At 39.5% G+C, this 23,213-nt stretch overlaps 1 long non-coding RNA gene across 1 annotated transcript in view; it reads left to right on the forward strand.

The window, feature by feature from the left end:
* The window catches only part of LOC125963432 (uncharacterized), a 90,544-nt gene that overhangs the window by 61,857 nt on the left and 5,474 nt on the right, over window positions 1-23,213 (forward strand). The window lies entirely within an intron of this gene.

The following is a 23,213-nucleotide window of genomic DNA, read 5'->3' on the forward strand; positions in this document are numbered from 1 at the left end:
CAATTCATACAGACACATTCCAAGCAGTTACAAAGTACATAAAAAGGAAGCCTCTAATTTTACAAGTATAAAATAAAATAAATAAAAATAAATCTAACAACACATGAGAAAAGCCTATATAAAAAAATTACTATGAGCTCCTTATATAGATAATACAGATTTGAAGAAGAAAATCAAGCTATTTCCTTAAATATAATAGCGAATGTTTTATATCAATTAAAAAATTCCAGTACACGTGTGTATATGTATACATATGTATATTTGTGTGTAGAGATATATATAGAGAGATATAGATATGTGTATATTTGTATGTGTATACACAAATATTTTTCTAGAGATTGATAATATATTGTTTACATAAAATAATGAGGAAATATATATAAAATGTACCTAAAATTGTTATTTTATAAAATTAAAGATTAGTTATTATTAACTTAAGTATACTTTATGTACATTTCATGGAAACTACTAAGAAAAACTCTGCTGTAGTTATACAAAAGATACAGAAAAAGAGTGAATTCAGGGCTTCCCTGGTGGCGCAGTGGTTGAGAGTCCGCCTGCCGATGCAGGGGACACGGATTTGTGCCCCGGTCCGGGAGGATCCCACGTGCCGCGAAGCGGCTGGGCCCGTGAGCCATGGCCGCTGGGCCTGCGCATCCGGAGCCTTGCTCCGCAACGCGAGAGGCCGCAGCGGTGAGAGGCCCACGTACCGCAAAAAAAAAAAAAAAAAAAGAGTGAATTCATACCACATCAAAAAAACTCAAAAAAACAAAAACAAAAACAAAGGAACTACAACAACAAAAACCAACAGAAAATAATGAAAGAGTAAGTCCTTGTCAACAATTAACATAAACTTATTCTTAAGTTTTATTTTATATTGGAGTATAGTTGATTAACAATATTGTGTTAGTTTCAGGTGTACAGACAAGTGATTCAGTTATATATATACATGTATTTATTCTTTTTCAAATTCTTTTCCATTTAGGTTGTTACATAATATTGAGCAGAGTTCCCTGTGCTATACAGTAGGTCCTTGTTTGTTATTCATTTTAAATATAGCAGTGGGGGGGCTTCCCTGGTGGCACAGTGGTTGAGAATCTGCCTCCCAATGCAGGGGACATGGGTTCGAGCCCTGGTCTGGGAAGATCCCACGTGCCACGGAGCAACTAGGCCCGTGAGCCACAACTACTGAGCCTGCGCGTCTGGAGCCTGTGCTCCGTAACGAGAGGCCGCAATAGTGAGAGGCCCGCGCACCCCGATGAAGAGCGGCCCCCGCTTGCTGCAACTAGAGAAAGCCCTCGCACAGAAACGAAGACCCAACATAGCCAAAAATAAATAAATAAATAAAATAAACCATGTTCTCATGTGAAAAATTAAAAAAAAATTTTTTTAAATATAAATAAATAAATATAGCAGTGGGTACATGTCAATCCCAAGCTCCCTAACTAACCCTCCCACTCACCCATCCCTCCCAGAACCCTAAATTTGTTCTCTAAGTCTGTGAGTTTTTCTGTTTTGTAAATAAGTTCATTTCTATTATTATTTTAAGATTGAGCATATAAGCGATATCATACAATATTTCTCTTTCCCTGTCTGACTTACTTCACTCAGTATGACCAAACCACTTTTCTGACAGTCCAATGGTTAAGACTCTAAAGGAGTGTGGATTCGATTCCTGGTTGGGGAACTAAGATCTCTCATGCTGAGGACCCAGCAAAAAAACAGAAAAACTCAGACTTAGAGAACAAATGTAGGTTACTAGAGAGTGGTGATAGAACTCCCTGGTATACATAGGTCCTTTTTGATTATCTCTTTTATTGGAATACAGTGTATTTGTTAATTCTATCCTCCTAATCTATCACTTGACCCCTTCTGTCCTTTTTGGCAACCATATGTTTGTTTTCCAATTCAATGAGCCTGTTTCAGTGTTCTCTAATTAGTTCAATGTTGTGTATTTTTTTATTCCACCTATAAGCAATATATTAGATTTTAAAAATCTGATGTAATTTCTTTAGTATGATTATCTCTAGGTTTTCAATGTGCCTGCAAATGGCATAATATCATTTATTTAAATGTCTGAGTGTTATTGCATTGCTTACATGTGTCAGTTCTTTATCTGTTCATCCAGCCTAGACATTTGTGTGCCTACATGTTTTGGCTCGTGTAAATGGTGCTACGGTGCACACTTCAGTGCATATGTCTTTTCAAATTCTGGTTTTCTGCACATATACTCTTAGGGGTGGCAATGGCGGATCATATGGTAGCTCAGATTTTAAGTTTGAAAGCACTTCCATGTTGTTCTCTAAATTGGCTGTTAAAATTTGCAACCCACCAGCACAGTAAAAGGGTTTGCATTTCTCCGTGCCCTCTACATCATTTATTCATTGTACATTTTCAATGATCGCCTTTCCAACTGGTGCAAGGAGATCCCTCATTGTGATTATGATTTGAATGTCTCTGCTAACTGCTATGTTGAGCATGTGCTTATGGGCTATTTTTACTCATAATTAGTGTGAGTAGAATTTACCTGTTGAAAATGTCTCCTTTGAAAGTTGGCCCTGTTTTCAATGATTTTGGAACACTAAAGCCTGGACATTTTGTGATGTCAGGTATCATTTAGAGCCCAGGAGTCCTTGGGAATATTAAGTGCTCATGAGAAATCTTTTTGAGGTTCCTTTGCGAGAAACGTTCATGAGGCGCAGGATTTCCTCAGACTGAACTCTGCTTAGGCCAGCAGCCAGAGCCTTACGGGAAATCCTCTTTGGGGTTTATAAATTAGAAAGGAATGTGCAGAACAAACACTCAAATCTTCTGCCTCATTATGACAGTTTAATTAATTAGAATAATTTCTTTTTTATTTTTTTGGAATAACATTGATATACAGTATTATGTATATTGTAGGGATACAGAACCATTTTCAGTTATACATATACACATATGTATACATGTTTGGCTTCTTTGCCCATTTAGGTTATTAGAGAGTGTTGATAGTCATTCCTAGGTATACATAGATTCTTGTTCATATTTAGTTATACGAAATATTTTGTATTTTTAATCCCATCGTCGTAATGTATCCCTTAACCCCTTCTGTCCCATTAGGTAACCATAAGTTTGGGTTTTTTTTAACTCTCTGAGACTGTTTATGTTTTTCAGTTATTTCAGTGCTGTGTCTTTATAGATTCCAACTATAAGTGAGTTCATATATTTGTCTTACTGATTCTCACTTACTTCACTTCGTATGATTATCTGTAAGTTTATCTATGTTCCTGCAATTGGCATTATTTCATTCTTTTGCATGGAGGAATTGTATACCACTGTGTACGTGGATCATTTCTTTTTTATCTGTTCATCTGTCCATGGACATTTTGTATGTCTCCACATCTTGGTTACTGTAAATGATGCTGCTGTGCCCACTTGGGTGCATGTGTTTTTTCAATTTCTGGACTTGTCAGCCTATAATTTTAGGGGAAACTCTTCAGGATCATAGGGTAGCACTCTTTTTAGCTTTTAAAGGCACATATTTAAATGTTCTCTGTAGTGGCTGTTACAATTTATTTCCCACCAGCTCCATAAAAGGATTTCCTTTTCTCCATGCCCTTTCCACCATTCATTCATTTTTAATTTTGGTGATGGCCTTTTACTTCGGTGCAAGGTGATCTCTCACTGTAGTTTTGATTTGCATGTCTATGCTAATTGCTGTGTTGAGTATGTTTTATATGCTGTTTTTCTTCATATACCCGTGCAAGTAGAATTTACCTGATTCAATTGCTTTCTTGAACGTCTTATCCTTTTCAGTGACATTCGAACACTTTCGCATGGACATTTTTTGATGTCAGGTATCATTTAGGGCCCTGCAGTCCTTGTCAATACAAAGTGCTCCTAAGCAAACGTTTTGAGGTTGCTTTTGCGGGAAATGGCCACTAGGCTGCAGTATGTCCTCGGACCCAACTCTGGTTACCCCGGCAACCAGACACTAAGGGGAAATTCTGTTTCGGGCTTCTCACATAGAGTGGAATGTGACAGTACAAACACCCAAATCTTGTGTGTCATTACCACATTTTTAATTAGATTAATTTTTATTTTTTCTTGAAGGAACATTGACGGGCAATGTTGTGTATGTTGTAGGTATAGAAAATATTTTTCCCTTATACATAGACATATATGTATGCATCTTTGGCTTCTTTTCCCTTATAGATTACTAGAGAGTGTTGACAGAACTGCCTGTTATACATAGGTCCTTGCTGATTACCTCTTTTATTGGAAATACTGCGTATTTGTTATTTCCATCGTCCTAATTAATCCCGTCACCCTTCCTGTCCTTTGTAGTAACCACTTGTTTGATTTCCAAGTCCCTTAGTCTGTTTCAGTGTTCTCTAATTGGTTCAATGGTGTGTGTTTTTCAATTCCAGCTAGAAGTGATATCATACGATATTAGATTTTAAGATTCTGATTTACCTTATTTAGTATGATTATCTCTAGGTTTTCCGTGTTCCTGCAAATGGCAAAATTTCACTTATTTAAATGTCTGAGTCATATTGCATTGCAAACATGGGTCACTTCTTCTTTAGCTGTCCATCTGGCCATAGACATTTTGTGCGCCTCCATGTTTTGGCTCGTGTAAATGGTGCTGCAGTGCCCACTTGGGTGCATATATCTTTTCGAATTCTGGTTATCTCCGCATATACACTTAGGTTACCAATGGCGAGTCTTATGGTAGCTCTAATTTTAAGTTTGAAGGCACTTCCATAATGTTCTCTAAATTGGCTGTTAGAATTTGCAACCTAACAGCACAATAAAAGGGTTTGCACTTCTCTATGCCCTCTACATCATTTATTCATTGTCGATTTTTGATGATGGCCTTCTGACAGGTGCAAGGTGACGCCTGGGTGGTGAGCTTGATTTGCACGTGTCTGCAAATTACTATGTTGAGCACGTGCTTATGGGCTGTTTTTATTCATATTCTGCGTGAGTAGAATTTACCTGTTGAAAATGCTTTCACTGAAAGTCGGCCCTGTTTTTTTTTTTTTTGCGGTACGTGGGCCTCTCACTGTTGTGGCCTCTCCTGTTGCGGAGCACAGGCTCCGGACGCACAGGCTCAGCGGCCATGGCTCACGGGCCCAGCCACTCCGTGGCATGTGCGGTCTTCCCGGACCGGGGCACGAACCCATGTCCCCTGCATCGGCAGGCAGACTCTCAACCACTGCGCCACCAACAGCCGGCGCTCAACAGCCGGTGCTGTTTTCATTGATTATGAAACACTTAAGCCTGGATATTTTGTGATCTCAGATACCATTTAGAGCCCAGCAGTCCTTGGGAATATTAAGTGCCCAGAAGCATCTTTTTGAGGTTGCTTTTGCAGGAAACGTACTTAAGGCACAAGATTTCTTCCGACCCAATTCTCCCTAAGCCAGCAACCTGAGCCTTAGGGGACATCTTGTTTGGAGCTTGTAAGTTAGAGACGAACGTGCAGAACCAGCATTCAAATCTTATGTCTCATTATAACAGTTTAATTAATTAGATTAATTTCTCTTTTTTGTAATAACATTCATATACAGTATTATTTATGTCAGAGGAATACAGAGCCATTTTCAGTTATACATATACATATATCTATACATGTTCGGTTTCTTTTCCCATTTAGGTTATTAGAGAGTGTTGATAGCCATTCCTAGGTATACAAAGATTCTTATGGAAAATCCAGTTTATACGAAATATTTTGTATTTTGAATGTCATCGTCCTAATGTATCCCTTGACCCCCATCTGTCGCATTAGGTAACCATAAGTTTGGATTTTTCTTAAGTCCCTGAGACTGTTTATGTTTTTCAATTATTTCAATGATGTATATGTATAGATTCCAGGTATAAGTGAGATCATATAATATTTGTCTTTCTGAATCTCACTTAGTTCACTTAGTATGATTATCTTTAGGTTTATCTATGATCCTGCAATTGGCATTATTTCATGCTTTTGCATGGAGGAATTGTATACCATTGTGTACACTTCTGTTTTATCTGTTCTTCTGTCCGTGGACATTTTGTATGTCTCCTCATCTTGGGTATTGTAAATGGTGGTGCCGTGCACACTTGGGTGCATGTGTTTGTTCGAATTCTGGACTTGTTGGCCTATAATCTTAGGGGAAACTCTGCAGAATCATAGGGTAGCACTCTTTTTAGCTTTTAAAGGCTCATCTTTAATGTTCTCTCTAGTGGCTGTTACCATTTATTTACCACCAGGTCCATAAAAGAATTTCCTTTGCTCCATGCCCTCTCCACCATTTATTCACTGTAAAGTTTGGTGATGGCATTTTAGTGCGGTGCAAGGTGATCTCTAATTGTAGTTTTGATTTGCATGTCTCTGCTAACTGGTACGCTGCATGTGTTTTTACAGGCTTTTTTTCTTCATATACCCGTGTGAGTAGAATTTACATGATTCAGTTGCCTTCTTGAATGTCTGCCCCCTTTTCAATGATTTTCAAACACTTTCGCCTGGACATTTGTTGATGTCAGGTATCATGTTGGGCCCTGAAGTCGTTATGAATACAAAGTGCCCCTAAGCAAGCGTTTTGAGGTTGCTTTTGCGGGAAATGGCCACCAGGCGTCAGTATTTCCTCGGGACCTACTCTGGTTACGCCGGCAACCAGACACTAAGGGGAAATTCCGCTTGGGGCTTCTAACTTAGAGTGGAATGTGACAGTACAAACACCCAAATCTTGTGTCTCATTGCCACATTTTTAATTAGAATAATTTTTACTTTTTCTTGGTGGAACTTTGATGTACAGTGTGGAGTATGTTGTAGCTATAGTGAATCGTTTTCCCTTATACATATCCATATATTCTATGCATCTTTGGCTTCTTTTCCCATATAGGTTACTAGAGACTGTTGATAGAACTCCCTGGTATACATAGGTCCTTGTTGATTATCTCTTTTATTGGAAAATTGCATATTTATTATTTCCATTGTCCTAATTTATCCTTTGACCCCCTTTTGTCCTTTTTTTAACCATATGTGTGATTTCTAAGTCCATGAGTCCCTGAGTTTATGTGTTCTCTTATTTGTTCAATGGTGTGTATTTTTAGATTCCACCTATAAGTGATATCATATGGTATTAGTCTTTCTGATTCTGACTTACTTTATTTAGTATGATTATCTCTAGGTTTTCTATGTTCCTGCAAATGGCATAATTTCATTTATTTAAATGTCTGAGGGACTTCCCTGGTGGTGCAGTTGTTAAGAATCCGCCTGCCAATGCAGGGGACACGGGTTCGAGCCCTGGTCCGGGAAGATCCCACATGCTGAGGAGCAATTAAGCCCATGTGCTACAACTATTGAGCCTGTGCTCTGGAGCCCGCGAGCCACAACTACTGAACCCAGGTGCCACAAGTATTGAAGCTTCCACACCTAGAGCCCGTGCTCTGTGACAAGAGAAGCCACTGCAATGAGAAGCCTGCGCTCCACAACAAAGAGTAGCCCCAGCTCATCGCAACTAGAGAGAGCTCGTGCATAGCAACAAAGACCCAGTGCAGCCAAAAATAAATAAATAAATGTATTTTTTAAATGTCTGGGGCTTCCCTGGTGGCGCAGTAGTTAAGAATCCGCCTGCCAATGCAGGGGACACGGGTTTGAGCCCTGGTCCAGGAAGATCCCACATGCCGTGGAGCAACTAAGCCCGTGCTCCACAACTACTGAGCCTGTGCTCTAGAGCCCACAAGCCTAGAGCCCGTGCTCCACAGCAAAGAGAAGCCACCACAATGAGAAGCCCACGCACCACAACAAAGAGTAGCCCCTGCTCGTCATAACTAGAGAAAGCCCACGGACAGCAATGAAGACCCAATGCAGCCAAAAATAATTAATTAATTAATTAAAAAAGATGTCTGAGTCATATTTTGTTGTGTACATATATTAGTTCTTCTTTTTCTGTTCACCTGGCCATGGACTTTTTTTTTTTTTTTTTGGTACGCGGGCCTCTCACTGTTGTGGCCTCTCCCGTTGCGGAGCACAGGCTACGATGCGCAGACTCAGCTGCCATGGCTCACGGGCCCAGCCGCTCCGCGGCATGTGGGATCTTCCCGGACCGGGGCACGAACCCATGTCCCCTGCATCGGCAGGTGGACTCTCAACCACTGCGCCACCAGGGAAGCCCCTGGCCATGGACATTTTTTATGCCTCCATGTTTTGGCTCGTGTAAATGGTGCTGCAGTGCACTCTGAGTGCGTGGGTCTTTTTGAATTCTGGTTTTCTCTGCATATACTCCTAAGGGTAGCAATGGTGGATCATATGGTAACTCTCCTTTTAGGTTTGAAGGCACTTCCATAATGTTGTCTATAGTGGCTGTTACAATTTGTATCTATCTCACCAGTACAATAAATGGGTTTGCATTTCTCCATGCCCTCTACGTCATTTATTCATTTTCAATTTTTGATGATCGCCTTACCAACTGGTGAAGGTGAATCCTCATTTTGATTTAGATTTGCATGTCTCTGCTAATTGCTCTGTTGAACATGTTCTTATGGGCTATTTTAATTCATAAACAGTGTGAGTAGAATTTACCTGTTGAAATTGCCTTCTTGAAAGTCTGCCCTCTTTTCAATGATTTTTGAACACTTAGCCCTGGACATTTTGTGATGTCAGGCATCATTTAGAGTCCAGAAGTCCTTGTGAATATTAAGTGCCCATAAGCAGTCTTTTTGAGGTTGCTTTTGTGGCAAATGGTCATAAGGCCAGCATTTCTTTAGGCCCAATTCTGCTTATGCCAGCAACCAGAGCCTTAGGGGAAATCCTGTTTGGGGCTTGTAAAAAACGAGGAATGTGCCAGAAGAAACACTCAAATCTTGTGTCTCATTACCACTTTTTAATAAATTAATTTCTTTTTTTTGGAGTGACATTGATATACAATGTTGTTTATGTTGTAGGGATACAGAACCATTTTCAGTTATACATATATACATATCTCTGCATGTTTGGCTTCTTTTCCCATTTAGTTTATTAGAGAGTGTTGATAGCCCTTCCTTGGTATACGTAAATCCCTGTTGAATATCTATTTTATATGAAATAGTATGTATTTGTTAATTCTCCTAATTTATCCCTTGACCCCTTCTGTCCAGTTGGTAACCATATTTTTTTTTCTAGGTTCCTGTGTCTGCTCGTTTCCTCAATTATTTCAATCATGTGCATTTTTAGATTCCAGCTATACGTTATATCATATTATATGTGTCTTTCTGATACTTACTTTACTTAGTATGATTATCTCTGGGTTTATCTACGTTCCTGCAAATGGCATTATTTCATTCTTTTACATGGCGGAGTCATATACCACTGTGTACATGTATCACTTTTTTTTTATCTCTTCATCTGTCCATGGACATTTTTTATGTTTCCACATCTTGAGTATTGTAAATGGTGCTGCAGTGCAAGCTTGGGTTCATGTGTCTTTCGAATTCTGGTTTTCTCTGCATATACTCTTTGTGGTAGCACTGCTGGATCATATGTTAGATGTCTTTTTACCTTTTAAAGGCATTTCCATGATGTTCTCTATAGTGGCTGTTCCACATTTACATCTTACCATCACCGTAAAAGGGTTTCCTTTTCTCAAAGCCCTCAACCATTTATTCATTGTGATTTTTATGATGGCCTTTGAGACCAGTGCAATGTGTTCCCTCCTTGTTGTTTGATTTCCATGTCTCTGCTAATTGCTATTTTTACGGAGTCCAATTTCACTACTTTCGCCGCACAACAGGCCAATGAATCGGAGACGAGGTGTTGAGGCAAAGAATACGACTTTATTTGGACAGCCGGCAGACCAACATGATAGCGATGGCAGCCCTGTGTCTCGAAAAACCATCTTATCAGGGTTTGGATGCCAGTTTCTTTTACAGCACAGAGAGTGGGAGGAATTGAGGCAGTAAAGTAAAAAGGCCTTAAATTTTGCAATATTCCCTGGAATGGCCAGCCTCAGGGAGGGGATGTGTTAATTTCTTCTTTCTTGCAGCCATCCACAGGTAGACAGGGTCAGATGGTCTCCCTGTGAGCTGAACAGAGGCACTTTAACATTCAGGCAGAGGGGCAGTATTCCCTGAGGTAGACCATTATGTATGATTATTATAACAAAAGCAACAAAAAACAAAGGTTAAAATCAAAGAAACAGATAGAACATGGAGTCCGATTTAGCGCTTCCCTGTTACAATTCCCCACTGTCACATGCCACAATCTTGTGGAAAAAGGGGTGACAACGTTTTAACTGTTCCGTCAGATGGATCTTTCTGGGAGTTTCTGCCATCGGTTCAGTGTTCCAAATGTTGAGATTTTTCTTTTGTTCCACTTTGGAAGTGTCTACTTTACATCTGTAGACTGAAAAAATATTTACAACCTTAAAGTTGAGATTTATCAGGAATTTTGAGGGCTTCAAGCCTGGAGACCGCATCTCAAGTTAAGGAATTTAGTGCAAGGGTCAGGGCTCGCTGAAATAATTCCTTTGATATGCACCACACCTATCTGTGGCCTGTATGCTGTATTTTCACATCCTGAGTTTCCTCAGGGCTTACCGCAGGGAGTGGCTGCAGTCTGATGGCTGCTGACGGCAGGTATTCTTCTCCTCCCTGAGTTTTCTCAAGGTTCACTGGCTCATGTTGGAGAGCTGCAGTCGCGGATGATTGAGCCTCTCCTCTTGGTCAGGAATTTGACCAATATTTGAGAGACATTTTATGAGCAAATTTTGTCCCATGATGCTGGGAGGCTCATCCCAGGTCAGGTGAAAAATCTTGATATACCACTCCAGGTGCTAATTTTCGGATTAGGCCCTATCGATATTTAAAGATTCTCTGGATCCTCTAATTATGATCCAGGAGACATTTTCCCTTGTTGTTTCTTCCCATACCTAGAATCACATTATTACAATTACTTTATGCTATAAATGTGATCTATTTCTGTAAGATAGTTAGCTATAGAAGTTTTGTTGGAGGCTTGGTTATACACTGGGTACTGCAAGAGACAACAATCTTATAAAATAGACAAGATATAAGTAATGTAGATAGTAACCTTGACAAAGACATAGTACAGCAGGGAGACACAAAGCACAAGCAATTTTGAAACAAAGAACAAATTAAAACAGTGGTTAACATAATATCAAGTTCACAGGAGAGTCAGCTGGAGACAACAAATTCTGGCAGGATCAGGTAGAAAAAGATGTTTCCTTTGTTTACAAAGGCATACTTTATCAACTTGTTGTAGGTCATAGCATAAGAGAAAAGGTTTTTCCTAAAAACAAAGATTAAAGCTGTTGCAGCAATAATAGAAATGAAGTTTTCCCTCTCCTGAGAACAAGGAAAATAAAGCTAACAGTGAACAGGCTAGAGAAGAGACATAGCCTGGCCTGAAAGAGTTAATCACTCCTACATTTTTTTTTTTTAACTGTTACTATCTGCAACTAGATTTGTACTTCACAAAGCTAACCTATTACTCTTTAACACTATGTGAGTTTACATCCTTCACTCCCTTGTAGCAAATCACCCCTTGTAGTATTTGCATTTCAGAAAAAAGTCACTGTAAGGTCGGATCTTAACAAACGGCACCGCGAAACAGAGGAAAGCTTCAAGTGAGCTTTATTAGGGAGCGCTCCCGGGCGAGGTTCACTGGTCCGAGAGAAAGGGGCCCGAGAAGTCGCACCCGGGCGAGGGTTGGGCAAGACTTTATAGGGGAAGAAGGGAAAGGGGTGTGGTGAATCTGGGAGGGCGCAGGGTATTCCTTATTTGGTGGTCTTTTCGGGTATCCTGGGGGACCGTTAATCCCGCCCCTCGAAAGGCGGGGCTGGGTTCAAAGTCCCCAGGTCAGTTCCTGGAACTGGGTGGTCCGGAGAATTTCGGTCTGATGCAACCTGTGAATCCGATTGTGTTCCCCTGCCTCGGGCCAGTTGGCCTTACAGTCACAGGCTGATAACCCAGAGACAAACGGACCCAGTTACCAGGCTGCTTGACGCCAGCTGTGACTGTTTTGAAATAATGCAGGAAGAAGAAGAATGCAAGACCTTTACTACTTTGATCCTTATCATATACCCTGGACTGCGAGCCCCACATATAAAATCTTCTCTGATCCCCAAAGGAGCGCACGGTTCTTGAGGTGCTAGCCTGCTGTGTCTTCCCCTCTGCCTGGTAGAAACAGCCATCTCTCTCTTCCTCCAAAATCTGTGTCTCTGTATTTCTGTTCAGCATCGGTGCACAGAGAAGCCGAGATTTCAGCAACAAAGCCAGTATATTTCCCAAAGTCATAAAGTTATAAATCATATTTACCAGGTCATTCAGTCCCATGTAATTAATTCCCGTTCATCTGGATGAAATAATCATGTTTCCCATTAGTTTTGTCCTTTGTTACCCAGTCCAGTGATATTTTCTAAAGGCTACCAGAAAGTTATATCTGTTAAAAAGTTCCTCTTTATCAGTCTTCTTGAAAATCCTCATTTTGTAAAAGCATCAGGACAAAACTTAAAACAGCATGGCTAAAGATTTGCGTACAATGTAATTAGCAGGAAACTTGGATATACCATTTTAGGATAGCTAGTATTATGATTGATAACATATCAGGACATATCAGATGTTAAGGATTCCATATAAATTTTGGTTTATCTATATAAATGGCATTTACCCATACACTATAACCTAAGGTTCATCTCCAATCACTTGACAAAGTTTTTAAAGTAATTTTAACATACCAAATAAACGTAGTTTGACATTTCGCACTGAGATGTTCTTTCGAAGTGCCCCAGAGCCAGCTGGAGGCTAAAAAACTTTGGTCAGATTTTTGATATTTGGGAAGTTTGTTAAAAATATCAAAAATGTTTTAAAACACAACAGGATCGTAGGTCACTATGAAAGAATACTTATTCATTTAACCGAAGTCACAAAATTATTAAAAGAAAACAAATATGGATCACCTAAGGGCATAGAAACTTATAATCTGTTATCAAAAGGAGCACTTCTAACAGATCAAATTCCAGTCTTGTATTAGCTTACTTAACAAAATTGATTTACTTAGTTAACTTCAATCTAAATTTAGTTAATCCTGACCATGTATAAAACTTTCCAGTAAAATGTAATTCCATTCCTCATACCATCTTTACTGAAAACACACATTTTACCATACTGAAATGTTTTATTATTTTCAGTTGCTTTAATTATATATTTAAATTAGAATCCCTGACTCTTAAAAACCTTAATTTCTAGTGACAACCAAGAGGCAAGTAATAGTTACCAGAATCTGGAGAAACTATTTAGATGATTTTTAGAACATAATTATTTTTATAGTTTACCTAAAAGCTCTTATGTCATTTACATTTAAAATTTCATCATATCAAGTTATGTTTCTTGTTGACAAATTTGCAACAGATATAACAAGATTTCATTTAACTTTTTTTAAATCTAGGTGCAGTGAAAGTACTATACTTAATGTTGGTGGCTCTAAAGACATGTCTATATTAATTAGATCAACAAACTTAAACATTAATACCAGGCATTTACTTAATACTAGATATTTCCCAGTTCACGTGTACCTGAAACTCATTTAGCTTAATTTCTCTTGTAGGTAGAATTGTTTGGTTTGTAAGCAATTACTTTTCTTTAAGCCAATTAAATAGAGCTAATTTACAGATTAACCTCAGCAATGTTATCCAAAGACAAATACACGTACAAACAGAGACATCATAGTTCTCATTTCAAAAGTTCAGCCCTGAGTCAGGTACAGCAATGTAAAACCCATCAGTTTACAAAAGAGTTTGGATTAAAGTTGGGTTTCTGGCAGATGGAACAAATCAAGCTCTTGTCTAGATGGCTAAACCCTTTCTACTAATAATTATGGAAAACAAGTCAAGTTCTAAATTGCTGTACCCTCTTTTTCAAAATTTGCATTTTAAAAAGATGACAGAGATAAGGGTTTTTGAGAAGACCAGATAAGGACATTTGTATCTCAAAGATACAGGCAAGTTTCTCCTAAGATGACTTTTGTTTTCCCTTTGTTTAATATTTACAAGCCTCTTAAGATCACCCGTATTTATTAGAAAATCAATCAACTTCCTCCCCACTGTCAATGGTACCTGGGGCTCCTGTGGGGAAATCAGAATCAGACGCCTCAAGTACAAGGGAAATTGAACTTGAGTCCTGGCCTCTTACAGGATATCGGGGTGAGGGAAATTGCTCTGCTCTAGAAGTGGCTCCCGGTCCAAATTGGGTGCCCGGTTGGGTCTTAGATGGTGATACTAAACCAGGTCCCTGTGCCCTGGGGTTTACCATAGAAACTTCTATTTGATCCCCATGGGTAGGGGAAACAGGAGGCAGTGTATGTTGGCGGCATGGGAGGGGAGCAGTTGGAACTACTGCTGGTGCAGCCTGCTTGGCCATTGAAGGAGCTGGATAGGCTGGAGGGGGGTGTAAGTTTTGAAATAACATGTCCCCACCCTCATTTTTTTCCTCTTCCTTTGTAGAACAGATTTCCATTTGGGTTTCCCTTCAGACTGCTGCACCATAAGATGGCAGCCCTCTGACTCCTTTTCCTCCTGATGCAATAGCATAAACGCTCCTACATATGGAATCTCATCTCTTTTCCCTGCTCTTTTTTAAACATCTTTATTGAGGTATAATTGCTTTACATTGTTGTGTTAGTTGCTGCTGTGTGACAGTGAATCAGCTATACGTATACATATATCCCCATGTGCCCTCCCTCTTGCATTTCCCTCCCACCCTCCCTATCCCACCCTTCTAGGTGGTCACAAAGCACCAAGATGATCTCCCTGTGCTATGCGGCTGCTTCCCACTAGCTATCTATTTTACATTTGGTGGTGTATACATGTCACTGGAGAACAATATGGCAGTTCCTTAAAAAACTAAAAATAGAACTACCATATGGCCCAGCAATCCCACTACTGGGCATATACCCTGAGAAAACCATAATTCCCTGCTCTTTTGCAGAACATTTCTAACTGTGAGTGAGCCATTCAGAGGCCATCATTCTTCTGATCCTAAGATATACTGGGTCCACATCCTATTACAATAGTATATCTATCATGTCTTTTTTAGTCATAGAATCACCGCTATGTTTTGCCCATTTATCTAATATATTCCCTAAAGTGCTCTCCTTTGGGATAGATGGAGTGTTTTCCACTTTTAAAAGTTTGATAACACCAAGACACAAAAGACGCAAATTCCAATACAAAAGGCACAAATTCTAGCATCGATGCACACAAAACCACGACAAAACCAATGAACTAGTTCCCAGATCAGGTAGACTTAACCGTACAAAACCAAAGAACTTTTTCCCACTGACCCGATTCCCAGAATCAGGTAGAGTTCAACAACAATTGCCCCCGCTAACAGGGTATTCCAGCCAGATTGGCTTGTCCCGTAAAGGAAACGCCCAGACTGAGGGGGGAATATGTTCCTGGTGTGCACGCCGGAGCGACTTACCCTCCAGAATCAGAGTCTGTCGACTCAGCCCTAAATGAAACCGAAGTTCCCCAAATTGGAACCGAAGTTCCAGAATCGAATCGAGTCCATCAACTCGTAGCACCAAACTGAAGTTGGTCGGTTCCTTGCCTCAACTGCCAAGTGCTGGGGTAGCCGGTGTCGCTTCAGGGAACTTTGAAGGGAAGATCCTCAGGACTAATGGTCCCGGCAGCTGCTAGGGCCTTGCCCCAGTATTCCCTGGTCAGGGCGGCTAGCCACGAGCAGCAAGGCTCCTGGCTGGCTAAGCCAAATTTTTTACCAAGCTCAAGCTCGCTCTGCTTGCCGCATGACAGGCCAGTGAATCGGAGACGAGGTGTTGAGGCAAAGGAATACGACTTTATTCGGAAAGCCAGCTGACCGAGAAGATGGCAGATTAGTGTCTCTGAAAAACCATCTTAACTGGAGGGGCGGGGTTTGCATGCCCGTTTCTTTTATAGCACAGAGAGGGAGAGGAGATGAGGAAGTAAAGTAAAAAGGCCATAAGCTTTGCAAATATCCCCTGGAATGGCCAGCCTTGGGGAGGGGATGTGTTAATTTCTTCTTTCTTGCAGCCATCCACAGGTGGACAGGGTCAGATTGTCTACCTGTAAGCTGAACCGAGGCACTTTAACATTCTGGCAGAAGGGCAGGGTTCCTTGAGGCAGGCCATTATGTATGATTATAATAACAAAAGCAATGAAAAGCAAAGATTAAAGTCAAAGAAACAGATGGAACGTGGAGTCCAATTTAGCTCTTCCCTTTACAAAACCATCTTTTTTACTTGCCTTTAGTCATGAAAAATCTAGTTTATGAGTTTTTTTTGATCCAAAAGTCATGACTATTGCTTTTATTTTATGCTGGGGCATTTTTAGGATGGTTTTCATTAAATTTTTCATGTTCAGAAATTAAAGATGAGAGTAATTCTTCAGTGAGCATATTAAGTTGATTTTGTTTAATTAATACAGTTTATTACTTCTCAATTGGAGAGGAACACTAAGATGGCTTTTCTTCAGTTATTGTTTCTTCCACCTCTTATATGTAACATTATCAAAGTTAATCACTTTACTGTAAAAATTAGATCAGGTGAAAATTTGGAGAATTCATAAGTCATGGGGTTGTTTAGGCATGAACAAACACACGTGACTGTGATGGGTGTTTAATAGATTTTGTAAAATTAGGAGAAAAATATTCCAATTTGAATGATGCTGTAGCATGATGTAAAAGAAAATGTACAAGATGAAGAATTGCATGATTTCGCATGTGGTGAGAGGACAACTGTTCTCTGACTGCACAACTGACACACCCTAAATTTAGGAGAAAAATCTACTTGTTTCATTTCCTGATTATTTCCAGTTTGTTTTTTATCATTGTCATCCTTGCTACATATGAATCACAGTCACTGTCCTCCTTTGCTTTCATTATGGACACAGGGTTCCCGCTGCTCTCCTCACCCCCAGTCATCCATGCAAGCCCTGGTAGTTTTTGATGTGTACTTTAAACATTTCGAAAGCAATGAGAAATTTAAGTGATCAATTTGAGGTCACTTATACGATTCAAATACAGCATTATGATCACCTAATCGTGACAAGAGTGGAGCAGCTTCAATGGACCAGAGTTTTAACTCGGGCAGTTAGCACTAGGAGACTTGTAAAGACTGATAAAGTAGGACAGTGGTGTTTTTTTGTTTGGTTGGTTGGGTTTTTTTTTAGAGAGAGTTACATAAGACTTGTTGAAAGTACATATGGAGAGTTCCTTGGAAATGTAGGGAGGAAAGGAATGTAGCAAGGAAGCTCCACATATTCACCCCAAGGTCTTAGGCAGCTAGCTGGTGGTGGTGTGTTCGGATGTACAAATGACAGAGATGGAGACTTGGCAAGTGTGCTGGGTTTCTGAGAATCCAGGAAATCTAATTCTGTCCTAGTGATTTAAAATATTTCCTGGGCAGTACTAAGGACTGGATGCTATTAGTAGACAGAGATTATTACATTTTTCCAGGCTTAGATCAGTGGCAGTTTGATGGAGATGGGGTGTGGAATGAAACAATCTTTGTGAACATAGCTTGAAATGTCCCGTGGCAGACTAGATGTGGAGGTGAGGAAGACTTCCGGACACTGTAATAGGCAGGTCAGCATGGCATGTGCTGTGGTTTCACAGAAACCTAGGTGCCAGGTATATACCAGCAACATAAAATATATCTACTGTAAATGAGTGACCTTCCAGGGAAGCTGACCCACAGATGGCAGGGAGCATCCTCACTTCCTCTCAACAGAGTGATGGCCTTGTCATGTGCTCTGGGATCTGTACCAGGTGTCACTTAGTTTGGGGAAAAGTTTATCAGTCACAGGCAGTGAGCATTTCTTTTTCAAACAGTTTATTTGGTTTTTAGGCTAGAAGTTCTGATTTTTTTCATAGCCCATACTGTCTTTTTACCAATCTTGCCTGGAATGGGAAGAGGACTTTTTTCAGTTGTGCTAATTGATACAATGGACTTGGGTAGCAGTTTATGCTCACTTTTAACCTTGGTACAAGTAAAATATAATCATGTGTGTTTTTCTGTAGCTAGTGGTTTGCTTTCAGTTATACCAAGAACGGACTTATGCATATGCATAGAAAAGATGTACATTTGGTGTTATGTACACAGTGCATAGGTAGATGTTCATAGCTGAAAAAATGGCTGAGAATATTTATGAGTTACCTTTACTTTTTTCACTTCTTCTCTCTGGTGTTGGCCACATGCAGGCACTTTACACATTTCTGTTCTCTCATAACCCTGGTATGGTCGCCCCACAGTCATATATCACATTTCTTTATCTATGCTGGACACCAGGGAAGCAATAGATGGCACCTCAAATTTCTAGATGCCTAAATTAAATAAATAAATAAAACACAAATTGGGATCATCACATTTTAGTGAGAAGGAAGAGCAGTTAATCTCCTGTATTGCTGATTGGAGAATTAAAAATATATCCAGTTAGGAAAACTGATTGACTTTTACTAATAAACATAAACCTTTACCCTATTAGGAAAAAAAAGTGAAAGTAAGCACAAAACAATGAGACATCTCTGAACTTCTAAGATACTCTTCCATTCTGTATTCCTCCACCATCTATAGTTAGCTTCTATTGCATGCAAACGCTTTTTTAAATCAATGATAGGGAAACAGAACAAGAGACAGAAAGGTGAGTCCCAGTATCTGCATCCTCATGGTTATTAAGTACTGCAAGTGTAGTGCTACTAAAAACTGGTCTGGGGGAGCAGCATTGGCACAAAGAAGAAACTTGATAAAGATGCCAGTTCCTGGGCCCCACTCCAAACCTGCAGAATGACAGTTTCTTCCATGGGTCCTGGAATACTTTGTATGCATATTTAAATTTGAGAGGTAGAATTTACATAAATGCTTATCACTCTAGGCTTACGATAAAGATGACATGGTGAGTTATAATAACCAGTATCCCCTGTGACCTCCTTCACAGATTCTTTTTTTTTAAATTAGTTAATTAATTAATTAGATTTTTGGCTGCATTTGGGTCTTTGTTGCTGTGTGTAGGCTTTCTCTAGTTGGCGGTGAGCGGGGGCTATACTTCGTTGTGGTGTGCGGGGTTCTCAGTGCGGTGGCTTCTCTTGTTGCAGAGCTTGGGGTCTAGGTGTGCAGGCTTCAGTAGTTGTGGCACGTGGGCTCAGTAGTTGTGGCTCACGGGTTCTAGAGCACAGGCTCAGTAGTTGTGGTGCCCAGGCTTAGTTGCTCCACATCATGTAGGATCTTCCCGGACCAGGGCTCAAACCCATGTCCCCTGCATTGGCAGGCGGATTTGTAACCACTGAGCCACCTGGGAAGTCCTCCTTCACAGGTTCTGCCTGAGAGCACGTTAAAAAAAAACAAAAGTATAATTGACCTACAATATTATATTTGATTCAGGTGTACAACATAGTTTCAGGTGAACAGCATAATTTATATAGATTACAATAAATTTTTTTAAACTGCATGCTTCAGGCAATTCCAGGGTGAAACCAGAGTTAAGCAAGAGGGCTCTCAGGTATATTTGTGGTGTGAGAGTTGAGTCCAACCTTTGGTTCAAGAAAAGGTAATTGAGTCTGTGTGGTCGGGTCAGGTCCTTGCAAACCACATTCCCCATTGCTATAGCAGAATTAGTGGTTGACTGTGAGGTGGAAGGGCAGGTGAAAACAGGGAAGGAGAACATCACATTTTGGCCCCAAAATCTGCAAATTAGAAATTCTTCCTATGTATTTTAAAGGGGCTGTCAGGAAATACTATTTGGTGAAATCATTTTCTATAACATATAGTGTCCTCTCTTCTCTGCTGAACACAGTACTGGATTGGAAATTGTAGAATCCCCGGCAGGAGTCATGTTCCTTTTCTAAATAAACAGGTCTTGCTGTCTCTAAGCTGAACCTGGTCACCTTTTTTGAGCAAAGGAAAGAGCGGGGATGTGAAGAAAAGGAGATAACAGTCATACCCTCTGGTAGGGAATGAATAAAGATGGCACAGGTGTGATGTCCAAAGGTGAAGGAGGAAGCTTGGCTTTAAAATGTGGTCTGGGAAGCTCTGCTTCAATGAAAATTATTTTGGGGGGCCTAGGTTTATGTCTTCTGGCTGTCATAAACTGTCGACCTTTGAAATACCATGCTCGTTGAGATAGATTAATTTACTGAAAAATTTCCAGTAAACACTGGAATAATGAGCTGTAGCATCACTACAAAGAACAGAGGAAGATGTTTCAACTGGATTTTAAGGAAACAGCATGTGGGAGGCAACAACTGATTAGAGATTTGGTGTACATGAAAAATGAGCTCTTATAATCTGCACAAAGAAGACTTTCCTGTGATACCCCCTTTATTGACAAAGAAAGGTTTCAAGAGGAACTCCTGCATTTCTGACCTTAGAAAACACATTTATAGAGGATCTTTTCATTAAATTTGGAACAACATAGAAGGCAAAATATATGAATCTACTTTGTTTAATAGTTTGATTATTTTCGAAATCAAGAAGAGTTAAAATGCCTTCCTTAGAAAATAAAAAAGGGTATAAACTCAAAGAGGTAATCAGTTAACATAACTATTTGTAATTCAATTATAAACTTTTATATAATTATAAGTCAATATTTTGTTATGAAATAATTTTAGAATTGTAGAAAATCTTCAAAGATAATACAGAGAGGTCTCAAATATGTTTTCATCCAGTTTTCTCTATAGTTACCGTTGTACATTGCCATGCTGCATTTGTGAAAACTAGGAAATCTCCACTGGTACATTACTGTTGGCTGAATTCCAGACTTTATTTGCATCTCACCAGTTTTGACCCTATGTCATTCTTCTCTTCCAGGACCCAGTCAAGCACATTAGGTACATATAGTCATCATATGTTCCCTGTCTCTTGTGCTCTATGACCCTCTTAGTCTTCCCTTATTTTTCATGACCTTCATGAGTTTGAGGAATACTGATGAGACACTGCTTAGACTATCCCTAAAGCTGAGTTTGTGTTATGTGCTCCTCATGATTAGAATAAATGAGTAATTTTCGAGAAAGATTCCACATCTCATCATGTCATATCATTTGGTAATTGACATGGTTTATTAAGGTGGTCCATCACTTGTTTAAAGTATTTGCGAGTTTTCTCCATTGTGAAGTTACTGTGTTTTTCTTTTCCATACTCTGTTTTTTTGTAGGGCAATCACTAAGTGCATCTCATATGCAAGGAGGGGCTGAGGGGATAAAATAATCTTCCCCACTTTAAAAGAGGAATAACTCCTTATATTATTCATTATCCTTATGTACAGAATATATTCCTTTTCTCCATTTATTTCTATAATTATATTTTTAACATTGATATGGAATCCTATGTATTTATTGAATATTTTGTTATTATCATTCAGTTCCATGCTCTTTATTTTGTTGTTCAAGTTCATCTACATTTGACCATTGGGAGCTTTTTCAGGTTGGTTCTGTTTCCCCGTGATGTGCAACCAAACTTTTCTTTTTTAATAAATTTATTTATTTATTTATGGCTGCATTGGGGCTTCATTGCTGTGCATGGGCTTTCTCTAGTTGCGGTGAGCGGGGGCTACTCTTCATTGTGGTGCACAGGCTTCTTATTGCAGTGGCTTCTGTTGTTGCGGAGCATGGGCTATAGGTGCGCAGGCTCAGTAGTTGTGGCACCGGGCTTAGCTGCCCTGTGGCATGTGGGATCTTCCCGGACAGGGGCTCGAACCCATGTCCCCTGCATTGGCAGGCGGATTCTTAACCACTGCGCCACCAGGGAAGCCTGCCACCAAACTTTTGATTCAAGCATTATTTATAGGCTCTGTAAGATCTTTCAGGCACTTGTGTATTCCCAGTTTCCACAGCCTACTCAGTATTTCCTGCTTCTTTCACATGAGACTCTGTCTGACTTTTACGTTTGGGATAACATAAAACAAAACAACAAGCAGTCTCTCAAAACTCTTCAATGATCTCCTTGGAAATAACTAGTAGTTTGTAGGGGGTTTTTTGGTAATTAACCACTGGGATAAAGTTTTTCACAAATATCCTCTGTTCCCCAAAATTGATCTCTTATTGCACCTACAGGTGAAAAGATACTTGCAGTTGTGAGGGGAGATGAGGCCAGAGAATCACAAACCTACACCTAGGTTTATGACTGCTTCCCTCCAATATGGGTACTGGCTGTCTTGACAATCACACTGAGCCCACCACCCTGACAGCAGAAAGGAGTCAGGTGACAATTTTTTCTTTCAATCTGAAAGGATGACTGTCTATGGGAGGGTATCAGGTATTTAAGTAAATATTTATTCCAGAAAAAGTGATTCTTCAGGGTTTGATTCTGGTCCAGTGCCAAAGCCATACAGGAAGTTGAAATAATTCTGAAGCTTGAGCTGAACTAGTAAAGAGAGACTGGGATTATAGTTCCTCCATCAATCTGTTACGGCTTCTAATGTAATTTAGTGTAATTCACAATGACCTTGATTCTTGGTGCTGAATCCAAGTAATACTGCAACCTGACTTTTAATATACTCTTTAAGTGCAGAAACCAAGTGCAGAAACCAATCTGTTGTTCATATTAATGACTGGAATCAGAGACTAAATGTTCAGGATTACTGCAGGTATGAGCCTGTAACGCCACATGCTGATAATAAAGACTAAGAGAAATGTATGTAAGTCATTTAGTCCTGCACAGAATGTTGTATCCAAATGGTAGTTGCTGGAAGAGAAATATGTTCTCTAACTCAGGGTGTATGAAGTACTTAATGGAGACAGAAACTTTTTTCTGCTGCCATCGTCAGTGGTTTGTGTGTTTTGATGAGATGGTCTTCCCTCTTGAAGAAAAGGAATTCGTCCTTAAGGAAATATAAATGTATAATAATGCGTTTTAGAGAACAGAAGTCAGTCTCAAATGTATCTTGTGATATTTCCTCTGTTTCAAAAATATTCTATCAATAAAAATGTATGATTTAAATTTAATAAAATGCACAAGATTTCACACATGAGAGATTCCATTTTTACATAACTATCTTGTATGTTAAAATAACATAAAAGGTGTATCTATCTTCACTGCTAATAGTTTTACTTCACTTACATATTAATAAATTGATGATAATATGATGTGAAATTCGTAAAATTTTTTTAACCTACACAATTTTATTAATATTAGTGATTCATAACACCTACTTTAAGGCACACTATGATGCTATTCAACAATTCCTGTGATGGGTGGTATTCCATTTTGTTCAGGCACAGAAACA

The sequence above is a fragment of the Orcinus orca genome, chromosome 2 (genome assembly GCF_937001465.1).
Source record: "Orcinus orca chromosome 2, mOrcOrc1.1, whole genome shotgun sequence".
Lineage (NCBI taxonomy): Eukaryota > Metazoa > Chordata > Mammalia > Artiodactyla > Delphinidae > Orcinus > Orcinus orca.